Consider the following 6,962-nt stretch of genomic DNA (forward strand, 5'->3'; position numbering starts at 1 on the left):
TCGGGTGAAAGAGATGCTAAGAAGCACTAATCTGGCCCCAACAATAGTGCTTCTTAGCGTCTCTTTCACCCAATCAACTAGACCTAGTGGAGGGATGAGCAGCATCTATGAGTAGAGACGGATCACCTCCTTTGCAATTGCAGCCTCAGTCTCCATCGCACTCGGAGTGCAGTGCTGCGTCGGCATATCATACTTTCACAACACATCGAGGAGTGTCCCTGCTTGTGAGAACATACCTGGAGCATACCTAGAGTGGACGCAATGACGATTAAACACAATTTAAATTTCCCAAGTATAGCATATAGATAGGAATGGAAAAAAAGGCACATGAATACAATCTATATTATAAAATGGAGCAAAATTGTTCAAATACGATGTTTATGGCTTTAAAAGGTCTCTCTCTTATCCTTGCACAGCTTAGCATAACTCCCTATATCTATGTAGAGCTCTCCGTTTAGGCAGATATCCTCCGTTTCATTTTGTAGATCCTCTACATGCATCCCATAGAGAGTAGCAGCTTGATGCTCGTCCGGCACCACCTCAGCGGCTTCTGACTGAGCCTCTTCTTCGATCTCCTCCATTGATGCCGCTGTGATTGGCACATGGTAGCCCTCATACTTACGTGCACTACGAGGGGCTACCTCTATGACGTACCAATAGTTTGATGCAGACTTTGTAGGATGAAATATCACCTGCCAGAGCCACATAACTTACATAAGAGCTTCCAAGCACATAACTTCTAAAATTGGATGTTAACTATTTACAGACTTACTTGTTCACAATGCTTGGGTAGTATGGAAGTGTCTCTTAGGTTGGTTTTAGTTGAATCCACCTCAAGGAAACTAGACTCTCCTCTGCGCACAGTAGCATTGCAACCCTCTATGTTTATCTTGAACCATTGCACGTCGAACAAGTTGACAAAAAATCCTCTATAATCAATCCTCAAAATCTCTTGTAGCATGACAAAGTAAGTGAGCTCCGCTACCACAGGATCTTCATCAGAGGACCGTCGTCGACTAGACTGTTCAAATTTTTCCATGATTCCACAATCTTGAGTAAAACGCTTTTTGTCGATCCGTTCCACCCTAAAATGTCGATCTTTACACCATGCTGCTGTGTATGACTTATACTACAACCAACAAAGATTATGAGTGGTTGTTCAAACATCTAGAAAGTCGCTAGTCGTACATTGCAAACTTACCTTGGTCGCGCAATCCCGAGAGTACTCCCACTCCTCCTCAGTCACTTCTTCACCGCACTGTTGTGCGCTTTTCAGTTGGTTGTGCAACCATCTTAAGCTCATAAATGTTGATAGGCTCTCCAGACCCGTCGCATAATGCATCGACGGTTGTCTTCCCCATCTCCACTCCATTCGTGCCCTTTGTCGCTCTTGCTTTGCATCCTTGTATTGTGAAATTCACTTTTGCATCACTGGATTGTGAAGCATGCAAAATCGATTGATTTTAGCCTCTAGATCTTCGGTCATCTTCTCTCAACATCGAGATTACACATGACAATCCCAGATATGCGTTCATCATCTATGGTTTGCCATATTGTATCCCAGGATTTATCAAATCCGTCTATCCACTCTCCAATGTAAACTATGGACTTTGATACCAGCCAACCTTCTGCCATGCTACCCTTCGGATGTGCCTTCTGACGCACATATCCCTTGAGAGTTTTCATGAAACGTTCTAAAAAGAACATCCATCTGGAATGTACTGTGCCAGCTATTTCCACTTCATCAACTATCTGAACAAGAAGATGCACTTGAATGGTTAGCATGGTAGTAGGAAAGTGTTTCTCAAACATGCACACAACCTTCGTAGTGTTTAGTTTGGGGAATGGTATGGGGTCTACATTGATCTCCTTTTATGAGATCCATTGCAACAACTTCGCAAGTTTGTAGATTGTTACGAACGTCAGGAGACAAACATCCCTCAATGGCCATCGGTAAAATAAACTGCAAAACACGTCTAGCAATGATATTAAAGTCCACACACAAATTTGTTACCCAACCTCCACTATGATATATTCCACTTTAAACATACCTGCCATATTTTATGCCAGTCGTGTGACTTCAAACAGGTAAGCTTCCCTTCTTTAGTGAAACACGTTCGGAGCGAGTGCATTACGCCAGTGGGGGTCCGCACAAATTGAATGGTCTCTTTTACTTTGCGTTCTCGGGCTCTTGTCAAAATCCATGGCGCTTTAGGGAGTTTTATCAATTCATTGGGTGCTGTCTGCAATCGTACGATCCATATTTCTAAGGTCAACCCTGGCTCCCAAAGTATCTTTCTTGCCGGTCAGATGGTCCCACAATAGATTACCCACATTCTTGAAAATGTGCATTGGATCGAGCAAGTGATTGATCATGAGTCTGGGCCAATATGGTAACTCGTACCATAGAGAGAGTCTCTTCATCCCTGGGGGAAAATCGTCATCACACATCTCCTTCTCCTCTAACCATGCTTGTGCAGACATCCTCGGTGGCTCACTTCCCAAAAATCCGTCACGTAACTCATGATTCTTTGGAAGATATGCTTGATGACCTTCGTAGATTTGCTTCTTCAATGAGGGCGCCCGATGTGCATTAAGTCTAGGTCCACATGTGTAGGTCCACATGTGACACATGCTCTGTATCCGCTTGTTTGAAGCCCTGCATGTATACACGACAATAGATAAGCTTGAGAAAAACTAAGATTTATAGTGTTTGAGTTTGAGTGTAAATCACCTGAGCATTATGTTAGTCCGGGATAGTCATGCATGGTCCACATTAGAATGCCTCTGATCAAAGCATTCCGTCGACCTGTGTGTCAGCTCATATCCACCACTTCTATGCCAATCCACAATTGTCATAGCTCTTCCAATAGTGTACAAAGATACACATCCATATTCTTCATTTTATACCGCCCCGACACAATCAAGCTTAGAAACAAGTGCCCCTTCTTGGTAGTCAACCACGGGGGAATGTTGTAATTGACGATGACAACGGGCCATACATTGTCAGATGTTGATCTCTGACCAAATGGATTTACGCCATCCATAGCCAGGCCTATGCACAAATTTCAAGCTTCCCTGGAAAAATCCGGCCATGTATCGTCTATATGTTTCCAAGTTGCGCAATCTGCAGGAATCCGTAGCACACCATCCGAAGATCTATTCTGCTCGTGCCATGATGTTAGGGCAGCCATGGACTTACATTTGAAGAAATGCTTGATGCAAGGAAGAAGAGAAAAATGTCGCAAAACCTATTGTGGATTTTTTTGTCCGTGGAGATCTAGTCGATATCTCTCGGAATCACATTTCGGACACTTCTCCATGTCTATGTATTTCCATCTAAAAATGCAGTCGCTATGACAAGCATGAATCGAATTGTAATCCATCCCCAAGTTTTGCAAGATCTTTCTTGCTTCCTCTCTGGAATCTGGCATCACATTATCAGGTACCGGTATGTGCTCTTTAAGCAATCTACACAACGAAAAAAATGTGGTACACTTGTGTAAGTAATCTGTCAGATCATTATACATATAGAGTTTTTTATTGAAGTAAACACATTGTAATAGACCCGGGTAGGTCACCTAATAAAAATGTAGCCTATCACGTGAGCTCAACAAAAGGGTATTTAAAGTTCTTGAAACTTATAGAAATATATATAAAAAAGGGCATTATTTTTTCAAATTTGAAAAAAAATTATAGATTTTAAAAGAAAATGGTACATTATATTCCTAACAAAAGTCACAGATAAGGGGTTTTACAAACATGTCTTGAACGCACGTGATATGGTAGTTTTACACATAGTGAACCCCTCGAGGTAATAGATCACCTGAAAAGCGTTGTGACACTAGTGTTACTCCAAACTTTGCCTGCATGTTGAGAAGAAACAAGAGCGCCTTCAATCTAGACATACGTGCTCCATCATACAATGGCGTATCGGCTTCACTTTTCATATCATCATAGATAAGCCTTTCTGAATCCATGATCGTCTCAATCATTTCATCGATCTCGGGTTCAAACATTGCCTCGTTGGGAATGTGGTCTGCATGATCATCCTCCGAGCTATCAGAGGCTACATCTTGTGGCCTCACGTATGCTGCTTGACCAAAGCGCCTGCGAATACGTCTATTGGGTTACAAGATTGCTGCATGTTGGCCAATGTCAGAGTCCGACGAGTTATAATCGGCAACAAATCGATCTATAATAGATGGATCAAACTCGCCAAATTCGCGAACGTGATGCAAAGAAACATGTCTTGTCCGTCGCACAGCATGCTTGCATCAATTACAAGGACATAAGATCCTTGTTGAGAGATAGGTGTTTCGGTTGGATGGCCCCACATCCTCGTCACTACTCATAATGAATGTAAAAACCTTATGACCTGGACATAAATTTAATCTTCTATTGGCATCCTCCGTCTTCTCTCTCTCTCTCTCTCTCTCTCTCTCTCTCTCTCTCTCTCTCTCTCTCTCTCTGTTCACACTGTAAACTACCTCACATTCTCTAGTCATGTCCAATCCCCACACACCTCGATCTAGAGGTGCACGGAGATCAGAACCACCGGGTTATAATCTCGTCTTTATTGGTCAATGCCTATATTTGTGTGTACAAGAAATCTACACACCCACGTCTACATGATAGTGCATGTAGTGGACAAAAGCCCTTTGCCTCTTCTCTAGCTGTAGCAATTCATAGCATCTTAACATCTCTTCACAGCAGATTCTTGTCTGAGGGATTACTTAGCACATTACATGTTGGCATGATACTCAGATTGGAGGCCAACATTACATGTTGGCCTCTAATCTGAGTATCATGCCGTTGAATTTTTTTCAACTTAAGGTCATATCCATAGAGAGGAAGAGAGGGATCACCGTTTGCCTAACTCTAATTTTCTTTCGTAACCCGAAGGTAGACTTTAATATAAAAACTAAATCCAAAATCTAACCTAATTGAACATATGGTGATACTGAGCTAATTGAACATGGTTAGAGGGTGAGTTAATAGGTGTCGGATTATGATGGGAACATACATATTGTTCTGTACCTAGTGTTTGCTCTTTGGGAAATTCTTTCATTGACATGCCCTAAAATCTAACCTAAATCTAATCTAATCTTAAACTCAACATAAACCTAAATCTAATCTAATCTTAAATCTAACCTAAACCTAAATGTAATCTAATTTAAATGTAAATCTAATCTAATCTTAAATCTTATCTTAATGTTAAATCTAAATCTAATCTAATCTTAAACTCGATCAACATAAACCTAAATCCAATCCAATCTTAAATCCTAAACCTAAATGTAATCTAACTTAAATCTAACGTAGCTAATCTTAAATCTTGCCTTAATTTTGAATTTAACGTAAATCTAAATCTAACCTAATCATAAACTCAACATAAACCTAAATTTAATCTAATCTTAAGTCTAATTTAAATCTTAACATAATCTTAAGTCTAACCTAATTTTAAATTTAGCGCAAATTTTAAATATAAGTTAGATGTAATTTAACTTAATCTTAGATCTTAATTTAACCTAATTTTAAATGTAATTAAAATCTAACTTAACCCTAAATTGTAATATAACATTTCATTTCATATTTTCTCTACTTTTTTAATCTCTCTGTCTCTCTCTCTATCTCTTTCTCTTTGCTTTATATATCTCTCTCTCATTCTCTCTCTTTACTTTATCTCTCTCTCTCTCTCTCTCTCTCTCTCTCTCTCAATGTGTGTGTGTATGCATTCTTTGTTTATGCATGTGTGTGTGTATGTGTTTTTTCTTTATGCATGTGTGTACTCTCTCTCTCTCTCTCTTTCAAAGACACAATGTGTGTGTGTGTGTGTGTGTGTGTGTGAGAGAGAGAGAGAGAGAGAGAGAGAGAGAGAGAGAGAGAAGAGGGGAAGGGAACATGAGAGAGAGGAGAGGGAAGGAACATCCCTGGCTCTCCTTCCTCTCCTTGTGTGTGTGTGTGTGTGTGTGTGTGGGGGGGGGGGGAGGAAGAAAGAGAGAGAGAGGGAGAGCGCGGGTTTACCCATTTCGCTTGAGCGCCGAAACTCAGATCTGAAATCTGAGTTTTGGGCGCTCTCGGTTTATTTTTTGCTGACTCAAACCTTTGAGAAGCTTTAAGAGCTTGCTGCTGCAAAAGTGACCAAAGCATCTTAAAAACATTTCAAATTCCAAGGGCCTTCAAAGTACAAGGCAATCAAACCCCTTATAGGGTGTTGTCCCACAAAGCTGTGCAAACCTAGCCAAGGTCTCAAAAAACTCTAATTTCTTTTCATAGCTTCAACAAAAGACTTCAAAGGAGGTTGTTCTCACCGACCGCGGAATTGCGACAAGAAGTTTATTACCAAGCTTCAAGGAGGGTTTATTTCGAGCATCAAAAGCAAAAACAAAGAGTTATTTTCCCTATCTATGAAGAGGGGCTTCATCGACGATGAAGAGGAGCTTCACAAAAGGGAGTAAAGCTTTTACAAAGAAATTTTCCCTCTCATTCTCTCTGTCTCTCAATTTGCAATAAAATGAACCCTGCTGAGCACAACTTTAAATAAATTTTCAAATTCTTGTGCACCGTGTAAAAGAGGTAGACACTGGCTAGGAGAGTCTCCTAAGCTAAGACCCCTCTATTAGCACAAATGGGGGACAAGGGAATAGAAAAATTCAACGGGGAAGGGCTTCACACTTGGCAAACGAAATGAAGAGGATATCTTATGAAAAAATGTTTGTGGTCTGTCATCAGCACTACCTTAGAGCAACAAGCCAAACCCGATGGAGTGCACACTAGGGCATCTACACTCATAGCAAGTGCACAGAATTTGGCCAAAGATGAACAAGCATTGGGAATCAGCATCACCTCCTTGCATGACAACTACGGGCATTTCATAGATGAATGTAAGCATGCACATGATGCTTGGCATGTCCTAGAAAGTAATTTTGGAGCCAAGGCCAAAAGTAGCAAAGTTAGTCTTA

This window comes from Adiantum capillus-veneris, chromosome 12, assembly GCF_014529385.1.
Source record: "Adiantum capillus-veneris isolate H3 chromosome 12, ASM1452938v2, whole genome shotgun sequence".
NCBI lineage: Eukaryota > Viridiplantae > Streptophyta > Polypodiopsida > Polypodiales > Pteridaceae > Adiantum > Adiantum capillus-veneris.